The sequence below is a fragment of the Dasypus novemcinctus genome, chromosome 27 (genome assembly GCF_030445035.2).
Source record: "Dasypus novemcinctus isolate mDasNov1 chromosome 27, mDasNov1.1.hap2, whole genome shotgun sequence".
Lineage (NCBI taxonomy): Eukaryota > Metazoa > Chordata > Mammalia > Cingulata > Dasypodidae > Dasypus > Dasypus novemcinctus.
In genome coordinates this window covers 43,260,433-43,274,816 of record NC_080699.1, presented here as the reverse complement: position 1 = coordinate 43,274,816, position 14,384 = coordinate 43,260,433, and the positions used below count along the sequence as shown (strand labels likewise).

The 14,384-nt window shown below is 39.1% G+C and overlaps 1 protein-coding gene across 3 annotated transcripts in view; it reads left to right on the top strand.

Moving 5' to 3' along the window:
* Positions 1 to 14,384, top strand: part of OPCML (opioid binding protein/cell adhesion molecule like) — a 1,279,663-nt gene that overhangs the window by 427,499 nt on the left and 837,780 nt on the right. The gene's annotated exons all lie outside the window — the stretch shown is intronic.

Below are 14,384 nucleotides of genomic sequence, written 5' to 3'. Positions count from 1 at the left end.
CCTAGTTCCACTTGTTTATACAGCTAACTCACAAGCAACTATGGGGTGCATTAGATAGAAAATCCCTTTGTGGAGAGGCTCTGAGCTGAGTCCCAGCATCTGTCTCCCCTCTAAAACCTCCCACAGCTCTCCCTTGGAAGGCAAGGATGCTGCCTTATGGCCACATAGATACTTCATAGCAGGACTAGAGAGAGGAAACAGCAGAGAACTGAAACCCAGTTCCCTTTCCTAGTGGAACAAGTCTCAGACCTGTTGAGAGCCTACTGGTGCTCTGTGCATTCGCAATTCAAATCTACAACGAAGAGCAAATCTGGGCATTGGACACATGGAATTTAATTGGAAGGATGGATATGTACAGGTGGCAAGGATTTCCTGAAATCAGCACCAAAAAAGCAGCAGCATTTATTGTTCTCTGATGTCATCTTGAGAGATGAAGAGTTAACTCTCTGTCTAGCTGGCTCTTTCTCTCTCCCCTGTTTCATCAGATTTCCATCACTCTGACACTGGAAAGCCAGGGTCCTACATTGGAGTACTGAACTGTGAACCTGATAAAGGCAGTTAAAAGAAATAATTCTCTTAAAGCTAAAAAAAAATCGATTACTCATAGAACAATAATGAAAGTAAATATAATTTTCAAATGCAACAATATCAGCATAACCTTTTTGTCTTCTTCCTAAGGTAATTTTAAGAAAGAAACTCTTTTCAGGCCCTCTTTAGAACTCTGCATAAAACTCTCTCTTGCCTACCTCTCAGTGACCATAGGGCAAATTATTCTTATTTTGCTGAATTTCTTCTGCCATGAAGACCTGGGTGCACCAACAACTCTAGATAAACTAGAGCCTCTCGGTCTTTCTAATTAGCCAGGAGAAAACTTCTCCTTTTTTTTTGTGTACATTTTTTCTTTCTCAGAGAGAGAGAAAAAAAAAAACCACACTGTCCCTATCCATCATGTTGTCTGTATTTCTCTGTGTATGGGGGAGTAAATTATTTATTTAAATGCTTTGAGTTATGTACCTTCCCATATAAACTATTTTAAGACACAAAGAGATGGATTTCAGAAAATCATAGACTGTCATTACTGCAATAAAGCATAGCTCATCTCTTCATATCCCCCAATCCCACGTTTATCTGAAGCAGCCTCTGCTTGAGATTCTGAGGCCATCTCTGCTACCTCTTGCCCTTCGTACTGTTCTCCATAGCTGTGGCAGCTAGAGAGGTCTCCTTCGTGGCACTCTCTTCTGTCTCCCATTGAAGTCTGCCCAATAATACTACTTCTACCTTGGGGGCCCATACAGAACAAATGTGATTCTGCTTCCACCTACTCATCACATATTTGACGTCAGCTTCGCTGTCTCTCTGACATCCCTCTTTCCATATTCATCCACGACCCAATGGTGAGCCCCTCCCTCAGTCAAGGTTGTTCTCTGCCAGATGGTCTTGCTTTGTATAGACCTCTTATTTTTGTAGTCCCAGATAGCATTTTTTAAGTACTTTTTTTAGATTTTTAAATTTATTTCTCTCCCCTTCTCCCCACCCCCCCTCAGTTGTCTGCTCTGTAGGTCCATTCACTATGTGTTCTTCTGTGTCTGTTTGTGTTCTTGTCAGAGGCACCAGGAATCGGTGTCTCTTTTGGCTGCATCATCTTGCTGCATCAGCTCTCCATGTGTGTGGCACCATTCCTGTGCTTTCGTCCCACAGGGTGGCTCTACTTATGGGGCACACTCCTTGTGTGTGGGACTCCCTTATGTGGGGGACACCCCTGTATGGCACAGCACTCCTTGTGCACATCAGCACTGCATGTGGGCCAGCTCATTACATGAGTCAGGAGCCCTGGGTTTGAACCCTGGACCTTCCATGTGGTAGGCAGATGCTCTATCAGTTGAGCCAGATTAGCTTCCCCCAGGTAGCATTCGACCAGAGTAGAGAAGAGCAAGTATACTGTTTATTTTGGTATAGGTAATTTACCTGTGTAATGTACCTACTATGTAAACTAAATGCAATTGATGCTCAAATTTACTTTTTAAAACACTTTGTTAACTCAGAGCCATGAGAATATATAAAACTCCTGAGAATTCTCCACACAGGTTGCTATTAAAACGCATCTCCCCATTTGGTGTTTCAGTTCTCCTAAAAGGACCTTTAACAATCAAATTGGAATGGGTGTTAAACAGTTTCTTAATACCTATCAATACACAAATCATCAAATGGCACAGAGATCTTTTGAACCCATTTGGAAGTGTAGCAAAGTGAGTTGTTTGTTCTATGAAAGTTGAGAAATGTCAACTTCATTCACTTTTCTACTAGTATAAAAAACATGGTTAAATTATGTGAAGAAAGCATAGCTTAAAATAGGGGGTCTGTCAGGGATGATAATATGCTTTTAAGGTAAGTTTGGTCGGTGTGCAGTTAAGCCTTCTGGAGAAAACGTTTTGAGCATCTGGCATTCCCCTTCTTTTCAGGCTATCCCAAGGTTTAAAGTTCCAAGGAAGGATAACAGCTTTGCTCTTTGACTAAAGTCTATTTTGTAGCCATCCTGTACAGGTACCGTCAATCACACATAGGCACCTGTAAAAGAGGCTGGTGAGTCAGGCTTGCTGCATCTCACTCAGGCTTTTCATGATCAATATTCACTGCAGCAGTGTGGCTATTCATTCGGAATTCATGGCCATAAGCACCGTTGTCAGCCTTCCAGAGAGAAGAGTTCCATGAGCAGCCTAAAGACTGGCTCGCTCCTGCTAATTGCAGTGAATGGCTTATTTTCTTGGCATTTCCAGATCTTAGCCACCCTTGAAAAGCAGTGGGATGTGAAAACAAGTCCACCCTAGCAGGGTGTATGATGTTACTTCCCCACTGTCATATTTATTAAGCAGGGACCATGTATTGACTTTGTACGTAATTTCGAAATGATATGGTTTCTGCCCTTAATAAGTGGCCATATGAACGTTTAATGATCTTTTACCAAAGAGCTGATCCTATCCTAGACAAAAGGCCATGCATCACTCTAGAAGTGGTTAAAATCTTAATAGTCGACCTCTCAAACGCTTTCAGATTTTGTAATGCAAGATTCTAATGATCTGATGGTATCTCTCAGGATGCTGATAAGGGAAAGAAGGAATTTACCTGTTAAAATTCTATGTTGTTTACAATGAGTATAAATTATTTTCTTTGTGTCTCAATGTTTTCCATCTTTCCAGTGTGGAAAAGGCTTAACTCAGTTTAATGTAAAACAGCAGCTTTCTGCTAGTATGCTGATCTGGAACAAGAATACATTCAAGACAAGTTGTTTCGATTTGACTTAGCTATGTCGTCTCTGCCTCTGCAAACTGTCTTTATCAGAAAGGGTGAGTTGCCCTCTCTTTGGGTAACGTTAAATTGTATACAGAATCATGCCCACTTCCCGTTAAGTCTTTGGAGTCACTGGACTTACTGGAATAGATCCTTCTCCCTCAGACATGTAAATAAATGTCTTGTTAGTATTTCAGATGCTTATCAACTACAAGTGCCCATACCCCAGTACAAATAGGCAATTGGCCATTTTCCTGGCTCAGACCCTTGACTTGTTTTTTATCATCATCATTGTTATTTTTAGTTACTTACTCTAGCACTTATAAGGTCCCAATTGTCTCTCACCTTATTTACTAATATAGACCTCTTCCATCACTCTATTCTGGCCTTTGCATAAAAAGAATAATATTTGATTGCTGATAAAACTTTCACTAAAGTGCTATTTAGAGGGTAAAGTATTTCAGTTGAACGTCTATTTCCAGGCAATGGAGGCATTTCAGAGTTGGTGCTTAGGTCACCAAGCTACCCCATCTGGTATCAAGAAGTGGTCTGCCTGGTAACAGAGTCAGAAAATAGCCTTTACCAAGAAGTTTGAATTTTGCTGGTCACTTCTGAAAAGATTAATACGTGTAAGTGTTTACCAAGAGTATCTCAAAGTCTTGTTGGCCGGAGGTGGGAAACCAAGGTATCTAAATCCCCATGGACAGATGGCAAGGTGTTGGAGTGAACAGCCGCTAGAACAGATGCATTAAGCTGATATGAAAACCCCACAGTGGTTACGAACCCGCTAGTGATGCTCTGCCAGGCTCAGGGGCAGACTTGATTTAGGAAGTCCAGGAGTTCCACACCTGGCTTGGTGCAGTAAGCCCCACAGTCATTGTGAAGAATCAGTTAAGTCCCCTTGTGCCTCCTACATTTATTTTCCTTGGTCCTATGTAGTTCCTTGTCCAATTTCCTAAGATACAGCTGCCCCATGAATATTTGAAAAGCTAAGGTTTCTTGCCAAGGAATTTAACATACAAAAGTCCCAAATCACTGCCTTAAGTTTCAAAAAAAATTTTTTCATTAGAGAAGCTTTTAAAACAATCATGCATAATGTGTAGAATTCCCATGCATCACCCCTCTACCAACACCTTACATTGTTGTGGAACATTTGTTACAGATTATGAAAGAATGTGATCGGACTATTACCTCTGTGATCCTTAGTGTACACTTGGTATATTTTTCCATACTATGTATTAGTATTGTACATTTGTTATAGTTCATACGAGAACACTCTCATATTTGTACTGTTAACCACAGTCCATCTTCCACCATGTGATTCACTGTGTTAAACAGCCTTATGCCTTAGTATATTCTATCCAAAGTATACACAAAGTGGCTCTCATTTTCATCACAGAGTTGTACAGCCATCAGCCCAATAAACTTTTGAATGTTTTCCTCAGTCTAAAACAAAAAATCACATGCCCCCTATTATTGAATCTTAGCAATTGATATAGTACCTTCTTTGACAATGATGCAAGAATATTACAATATTGCTGTCAACTATACTCCATAAGTTACTTTGTGTTTTTCCTATGCATCATTATATACTTACCACCTTGTAATAGTGATGTGCATTTGTTCTAGTTCTTAGAACATTTTTGTATTTGTATTGTTCACCACATCCTAATCCACCGCTGGGTTTCCTATGTTTTTCAGTCCCTAGGTTATTCTCTAGTTTCCTTTCAATTGACATTTACATCCCTAGATTACTCATTTTAGCCACAATCTGATTTATAAACCAGCTGTGTTAATTATACTCACTATAAAGTGTTACCATAGACTCTATCCATTTCCATACTTTTACAGTCAAGCAAATTAAAACTTCTACATACACTAAGCAACAGTACTCCTTCACAGTCCTCACCCTATCTCCTAGTAACCTACAGTCTAGGTTTTAACTCCATGTGTTTATTCTTTATATTAGCTCAAGTAGTGAGCCATACAATGTTTGTCCTTTTGTGTCTAGCTTATTTCCCTTAGCATAATGTCCTCAAGGTTCATTCATGTTATCATAGCCTCAACTTCATTTATTCTTACAGCAGCATAGTATTCCATTGTTTGTTTATCCATTCATCAGTTGATGGACACTTCAGTAGTTTCCATCTTTGGGCAATTGTAAATAACATCGCTATGAATATCAATGAGCTAAGGTTTGCTACATCACTATTTTCAGTTATTCTGTATATATTCCAAGTAGAGGAATTGCTGAGTCATACGGCAGTTCTATATTTAGCTTCCCCAGGAACCGCCAAACTGTCTTCCACAGAGGCTACACCTCCATTTCCACCAATAGTGAAGGAGTGTTCCTATTTCTCTACATCCTTTCCAGCATGTGTGGGGTTTTTGTTTTTGTTTTTGTTTTTCTAATAATGGCCATTCTATGAAGAATGAAATGATAGCTCATTGTAGTTTCGATTTGCCATTTCCCTAATAGCTTGTAAAATTGAACATTTTTTTCATATGCTTTTTCACCATTTGTATTTCCTCTTGGGATAAATGTCTATTTAAATCTTTTGCCCATTTTTTAAAAAAGATTTATTTTATTTATTTCTCTTCTCTTCCCCCCTGTTGTCTGTTCTCTGTGTCCATTCACTGTGTGTTTTTGCCCATTTTTTAACTGGATTTCTTGGGCTCTGTTATTGTTGAGCTGTACGATCTCTTCATATAGCATGGAAATTAACCCCTTATTGTATATATGATTCCAAATAATTTCTTCCATTGAGTGGGTTGTCTTTTCACCTTCTTGAAAATGTCGTTTGAAACACAAAAGTGTTTAAGTTTGAGAAGTTCCCATTCATCCATGTTTTCTTTCATTGCTTGTGTTTTCATTGTAAGGTTTAAGAAACCCCACTTACCTGCAGGTCTCAAGGATGTTTCCCTACATTTTCTTCTAGTATTTTTATAGTTCTTGCTCTTTATATTTAGGTCTTTGATTCATTTTGAATTAATACAGTGTGAGGTAGGGGTCCTCTTTCCTTCTTTTTGATATGGATATCCAGTTCTCCCAGCACTATGTTGAATAGACTGTTCTGCCTCAGCTGGGTGGGTTTGACAGCCTTGTCAAAAATCACCTCATTGTAAATGTGAGGGTCTGTTTCTGAACCATCAGTTCACTTCCATTGGTCTGTATGTCTATCTTTATGCCAGTGCCTTGCAGGTTTTTCAACTGTAGCTAGGTAGTATGATTTAAAGTCCAGAAATGAGAGTCCTCCCCAACTTTGTTCTTTCTTTTTAAGATGGTTATGGCTATTCAGGGCCCCTTACCCTTCCAGATAAATTTGTTAATTGGGTTTTCCATTACTTTAAAAAAGTTTGTTGGGATTTTTATCAAGATTGCATTGAATCTGTATATCAATATGGGTAGAACTGACATCTTAACAATATTCAGTCTTCCCATCCATGAACATGGAATGTTCTTCCACTTATGTGGGTCTTCTTTGATCTCTTTTAGCAATGCATTGTAGTTTTCTGAATACAGGTGCTTTACGTCCTTGGTTAAGTTTATCCCTAAATATTTGATTCTTTTTGTCACTATTGTAAATGGATTTTTTTCATTACTTCTTCCTCATATTACTTATTATTATTGTATAGAAACACCACTGATTTTTCATATTAATCTTGTATCCTGCCACTCTGCTGAATTTATTTTTTCTAGTAACTTTGTTGTAGATTTTTTGGGCTCTTCTAGGTATAGGAACATATTGTCTGTGAATAGCGAAAGTTTTATTTCTTCCTTTCCAATTTGGATGCATTTTATTTATTTTTCTTGCCTGAATGCTCTAGCCAGAACCTCTAGCACTATGTTGAACAACAGTGGTGACAGTGGGTGTCATTCTCTTGTCCCCTATCTCAACAGGAAGGCTTTCAGTCTTTCACAGCTGAGCACAGTGTTAGCTGTAGGTTTTTCATATATGCCCTTCATCATGTTCACAAAGTTTCCTTCAATTCCTTTCTTTCAGTGTCTTTATCAAGAAAGGATGCAGGATTTTGTTAAATGCCTTTTCTGCATCAATCCAGATGACCGTGTGATTTTTCTTCCTTGGTTTATTTATGTGGTGTATTAGGCTGAATGATTCACTTATGTTGAACCACCTTTGGATACCTAGGATAAAACCCACTTGATCATGATAAATAATTCTTTTAATATTTTATTGGATTCAATTACTGAGCATTGCGTTGAGAATTTTTGCATCTGTATTCATTAGGGCAGGGGGTCTTAACCTCTTTTGTTCCACAGACTCCTTGGCCAGTCAGGTGATAACCATGGACACCTTACTAAGTCCATGCTATACCATGTATTATTTAGTAAACATGTCATACCCACACCAACACCCCCCCACAGAAATAATGTTTCTTAAAATTTCAATTCAAACTCATGGACCCTTGGTTAAAAACCCTGCATTAGAGAAATGGCTCTGTAATTTTCTTTTTTCATAATATCTTTATCTGTCTTTGGTATTAGGGTGATATTGACTTCATAGAGAGGGTTTCATAGCATTCCTTCCTGTTCAGTTTTTTGGAAATGTTTAAGCAAGATTAAATTTTCTTCCTTTTTATAGGCTTTTCATTTGGGGGAGTTGTTTGATGATTGTTTCACTCTCTTTGCTTGTATTTGGATTGCTGATGTCTTCTATTTTTCTAGGGTCAGTGTAGATTGTTCAAATGTTCTTAGGAATTTTCCCATTTCATCTACATTGTCTAGTTTGTTGGCATACTGTTGTTCACTGTATCCTTTCATGATCTCTTTCATTTCTGTAGGGACAATAGTAATGTTCCCATTTTATTTTCTGATTTTATTTATTTGCGTCTTCTCTCTTTTTTTCTTTGTCACTCTCACTAAGGGTTGGTCACTTTTGTTGACTTTCTAAAAGAACCAACTTTTGTAAAATCTTTCCTTTTTTTAAAAATTTCATTTATTTCTGCTATGATTTTTGTTATTTCATTCCTTTTGCTTGCTTTGGGAATAGTTTGCTGGTCTTTTTCTAGTTCCTCCAGCTGTGCAGTTGGGTCATTGATTTTTTTCTTGGTTACTGCATGCATAGAATGTATTTTTCCAGTCTTTCACTCTCAATCTCTTTGCATCCTTGGGTCTAAGGTGAGTCTCTTGTTGACAGTTTATGGATGGGTTATATTTTCTTACCCATTCTGCCAGTCTTGCCTTTAAGTTGGGGAGCTTAATATTCAATATTACTAATATTGAATATTCAATATTACTTCTGTAAAATACTTGATATTACTTCTGTAAAAGCAGTTAATATTCAATATTTCTTCTGTAAAAGCAGTTCTTACTTAACCTGTGTTGATCTTTGTGTTTTATCTGTCAAATTTTTTTTCACCACTGTTTTTTTACACATTTAGTTACTTTTACTGATATAATCTTCATTTCTAGATACTATTCCAAGTCTCTCTCTCCTGTTCACCCAGTGTCTTCTTGATTTCCTTAATCTTTTCAGGCATCTCATTAAATTTATCAAGGAGATTTATTTGAACATCTGTGATTAATTGTTTCTACTCCTTTATATCATCTGGAGACATACTTTGTTCCTTTGACTAGGCCATATCTTTCTGTTTCTTGTAATTGATTATAATTTTTTGTTGGTGTCTTGGCATCTGATTTACTGGATGTATTTATTTGTGGCCCCTTTTCTTTCTTTAGTCTATGGCTTTCTATTTGATTATTTGATTAGCATTGTGCTATAACCCCTTTTTGATACTTGATTCAAAATAATTTGGAAATTTATAGTGTCTTATATTTAGCCAATCTGAATTTTTTCAGCTCTTTTTCATATGTTTCTTGCCTTTTCACCCTTGCTGGTGCCAAAGATGCAATTGGTACTGTAAAGGAAGCTGAAGCTTCCCACATTGTCACAGAAACCAAAGAAGCATCTCCTACCTTTCTCCCCTGTCAGGGGTAGGGATGGTGCCACAGCCCTATGCAGTTATCCATGCATGCCAGACCATCTATAGTTGCACAGAGAAACTGATGAAGCTCCATGCCCCTTCCTCCTCTGCCTGGAGTGGGGATGGAGCTGCAGGTGTGGGCAACAAACTAAGCCATGCGTTAAAAACTGAGTGCATTTGCTTAGGTAGTCTGGGGAAGCACTGGCCTCCCTCCTCCCCTGCCAGGGGCAGGAATGCAACCTCCAATGTGCCCAGCAATCTAGTCTACGAAGTCTAGAAGTGATTGAAGTTCCCCTGAGAGGGTGAGGGAGCACTGTTCTTCTTCTGACTCTGTCAGGAGCAGGGATGGAACCACAGGAGTGCCCAGTAATCTAGTTTGTAAGGGCTGATAGTGGCTGCGGTTGCCTGAAGAAGTTGAGGGAGCACTGTCCCTTCTGCCCTGTCACGGTGGGGATGCAACCACAAGAGTGCCCAGCTCTTTAGTCTGTGCAGGCTGAAAGCACCTGCAGTTGCCCTGAGAGGCTGAGGAAACACTGTCCCCTCCCTATCCTATTGTGGGTAGAGATGTATCTACAGGTTTGTCCACCAATCTAGTCCATGTGGGCCGAAAGTGCCTGCAGTTGCCTGGAGAGGTTGGGAAAACACTGCCTCCCCTCTGTCCTGTGGTGGTGGTGGTAGGAGGTGGAGCCAAAGACATGTCCAACAATCTCATTCAGGTGGGCCAGAAGTGCCTGAAGTTGCCCAGAGAAGCTGGTGCAGGTCCCTCAGCTTCCTTCCTGCCATAGATGAGGCTGGAGCTTAGACTAGGACTGCAATCTGACCTGGGTGGAAAGAAGTGGATCCTTACCAGCTCTGTGATTTTTCAATCAGTCCTACTTCTCCTCATGTCGAACAGAGTTAAAATGGAGACTACCAACTTCTTTCTGACATGTTCAGACTTTAGCCATTCTTAGTATTGGACGTTAGCCAGCCAAATCTACTAGTCAGTAGGTGAAATCGGTGCCTGACCATCTCTTCCTCTACTGTTTTTGGGAAATGGAACTTCCAACTCCAGCCCGAGAATAACTCCCAAGGAACCTAGTGATGCCAGTGGAGGGTGGGCTCTGGCTTCTGTGGCATGGAGTGATCCACTTTCAAATCTTCACCGCACATGGACAGTCTCCTCCTTCAATTCTTCCAAGGATGTTTCAGGACGCTCTTCTGGTGTGCTGGGCCCCCAAAAAGGTGTTTTTGATAGCTCTGGGTGTTTATTAACTGCACTGTAGGATGCACTGACTCTTGGAGCTCCTACACTGCCACCACCTTGCCCCTTGCCCCACTACCATAAATTTTAATTGTTAAGAAAATATTAGGGATTGTTCAGATTTAGAGAGAAAAGCTAAAAATATTCTGGTCTGTGATTATGCCATTGATGATTTAAGATAACAAAATTCTCCATGCATGTAACAAATATGAATGGAGAGTATTCTATGTGTCGAGACCTGGCTTGGTGCTGGGGAATATAACTATGAAGTAGATAGCTATGGCCCCTGTCCTCAGGGAGATTACAGTCTAATGTGAAGATAAAGGTACATTAGCAGAAAATTATAATATAATATAATGGAAGAGATATGCTCCTTTTAGGAATAGCCATTTTCATGACAACCTTTAATCTCATACCTCTTCTTCCCACACTAATTTCATCCCACACAGATACCGTGGAGATAATTTATGAACTGTGTTTGATGGCAGAACACATTGATTTTTTGGTGGCATTTGATTGGGTGGGCTCTGAAAATAGAATTCAAAGAAATTTCAATATATTAAAGAAATAAATGGCAGAATGAGTTTTGGCAAGGGGAAGCAGAGGTTTTACAGAACAGAGCAGATTGGATCCTCTCCCTATCTTACCAAAAGAATTCAATGAGTACTTATTAGATACCTATTGCATGCCATGCACACTATGTGAGGAGACTTTAAAAGTACTAGAGAAATCGCTGTCAAAATCAGGATAAAGCTAAAAAAGAACATGGTCAGGGTTTAACTAAGAGTCACGGATACTAAAATTTCAAGGTAATAGCATATCCTCTCACTGTTACAATGGAATTCAATTAAGCACCTATTATAAACAAAACTGAATTTTAGACTTTTAGGACATCCTGAGGGAAAATTGTTTATGCATTTTGTTTTATACAAGACACTCTAAATCAGTGTTTTAAAAGTGATGCAATCAAGATTTTACCGGAGTGCAAGGGAAGCAGGAATCAATGTTAAAGCTAAATAAATGAACTGCTAGAGAAAGGCTACGTAAAAGAGTTGGCATTTGAGCAGCACCTTAAAAAAGCACCTCAGCAGGCTGCAAGCAGAGGCAGTGAATTCCATACTGGAATCAGCCTGAGCAAAGCCACAGACACAAGTGAGTGTGGGGGCCGTTATGGCTGTGTCAGTGCAATAAGATCCTGAAGGGAAAACGTGGTGGGAAAAGCTAAGTCGGGGCCAGGTCATCTGCACAGATTTTGAAGATTAATTCCACAGGCAATATGCAATCACAGAAGGGTTTCAAGACAGGTGACATTTTGTGTTTCACGAGCATCTCTGTGGAGGCAAGAGGAAGGATACACTGCAGGTGGAGGAGTCTAGGTGTAAGCGGGCAATCATGAGGTCATCAGAATTCATTCTGAGAAAAATATGTGGCCTGAAGTAAAGCTAGAGTGGTCGTCACTGGTACCTGAAGCAAGGGACATGCATTACGATGAACCCTGAGTAAACAGATCATAGCAAAGTGAAATTAAGTTAAAAATAAATTTAAAAATAAAACTTCAACTGGTAGAAAAGGTTAAGTTTGGATAGACTTAGAGAGCTCAAGAGGAGTATATGAGTTTCTTTCTTCACCTGAGCTATGCAACCTCCCTTCTTAGGCCAGAAAACAAAAGTAGACATTTATACCTGGGACAAATCTTGCTGTGGAACCCAGTAATATAAAAGTATCAAGCTCTTTTTCCCTAAAGCAATAAAATGTGTTATTCTGGGTGTTGTTTTCTTTGTCTTTTTCTTTCTGTTTTATGGGCCATATAGGGCATTGATTATTGTTGCTATTATTGTAATTCTTAAAATTACATTTCCTTTGAATCATAAATCAATGGATTATCTTCCCTCAGGGTACTTCTTCTATTTAAAGAGAAGGATCGATTTTCAGAGGATATGTCAACAGTAAATCTTTGGATACTTTTTCCTCCTGAAGACTTTTGGATCAGGGTTATTATTATCATTATTTATTATTTATTGAGTGCTGTCAGTGGGCTCAGCAGTATACAAATATAAATAGATAAACATCATCATTAAATCTGTTTCCAAAAGGGGCAAGTATTTGTCATGAAAGAAAATATTTGAATTAACAAAACAATGCCCATTAGTGGTTTTTATTTCCTAAAAAATATTGTCTTTGTGGTCATTCAACCCTGCAGCATTTTAGCTGGAATAAATGGAACCATTTCTGGCTATTTTCCAAGTTGGGAATTACCTCCTGCTTCTGAAAGTTATCCGTGATTGAATTGGATCACCTTTGGCTTCAGCTCTTTTAATGCTTTCTCTTCGTTACTGGCTTAAATGAAGCCCACCGAACTTCTTCCGGGAAGACACTTTTTCCACTTTCTCTCTTTGGTCAAGTAAAATGAAGCCAGGCCATTTGGGAGCTGCCTTCCTTGATGCCATTTATAATGTTTCCATGCCCTGGAAATGACAGAGCCAGAGTTCTTCTGGTTTCTTCACCACAAGTGGCAAAGAGATATATTCTATCATGTATAGCTGAAAGGGTCACTGCCACCCTTCAGTCCTGGCCACCACCTTCAGAGCCTCCATCAACAGAAGCATGCTGTCCCATTCCTTTGTATCAGGTGTAAGCAATGTCTGTATACTCTCAGAGGCATTTTCCAGCAGAATCACTTAAAATATGTGGTTAGCAGAGAATAAACACAAGGTCAAAAAACATCCTTTTTGTGTCATGATGATGGGAACGAGTGTTGTTGGGGGGGGGGAGAGGGGGGGTGGGGGGGTGGGGTTGAATGGGACCTCACATATATATTTTTAATGTAATATTATTACAAAGTCAATAAAAAATAAAAAAATTAAAAAAAAAAAAAAAAAAAACAAAACATCCTTTTATCGCCACCTTAACAAGAGCTGAGAAGAAAGAAAGAAAAAACAGAAGCAGCTAATCTAGTTGACTTGAGGTTACCGGAGAATTATAGCAATCCCAACTGACATTCATTTCGAGGTTAGCACATTGCAACCTCCCTGAATCTCAACTGACATTCCCTAGACTTCTGGAGAGGAGAGAGATTAGTGTATTACAGCTTACACCCCAAATCCATGAATGAGGAAACAAGAGGCTCAGAGGGGTTATGTGACTTTCATACAATTAGACAGCTAATATGTGGCAGAAATGAAATCCTGTCCCTTTTAATAATAATTGAATGTGATTGAGCAAGGTCTAAATGACAGGTGACCAGAAGTAGGCACATAAAAGAAATGCGAGAACTGTGGTAAATCTTGAGAGAGTGTCAACTGCATGGGCAATGGAACTGCTAAAAGAATGACTTTTAAACATCCTTCTAGATCTATGAATAAGCAGTTGGTCTGATAATTACATGCAACGTACATCCGTTTATCTTCCCAGAACTAGATAAAAAAACGTCTCATGTATATATTATGACCTACACTGGGAAATGGACCCATTTGTAGCTAGGGCTCTCAATCTGCAAATGTGCTTCTCTCTTCTGTCCAAATTCAGGGCCTCTCTCTGTCCAAAACATTCAGGGCCATCAGGACATCAGTATTATTGGCTCTGGCTTCAGAAGATCAACGACTTGCTGACCAGGAAGAAAATAATTCTGCCCCTTCGACTACCTTTAAGCAGAACAAAGCCAAGCATTTAAAACTCAATGTGTTACAAAGGTCTTCTGTGAATTTTATGCCCTTCAACCAAAATTTAATGAGTACTTACTATGTACAATGACGCTTCATTGTTCTTTTTAAATTGTACCTATGTCAAAAATATATAAGGTCAAATTTGCCACTGGATTAAATAGCGACCATTTCAGATGGGGTTCTATACCTCAAAGGTGTAGAAACATTTTGGATTAGAGACAATGGTCCATTTACTAAAAGGCTTGTCC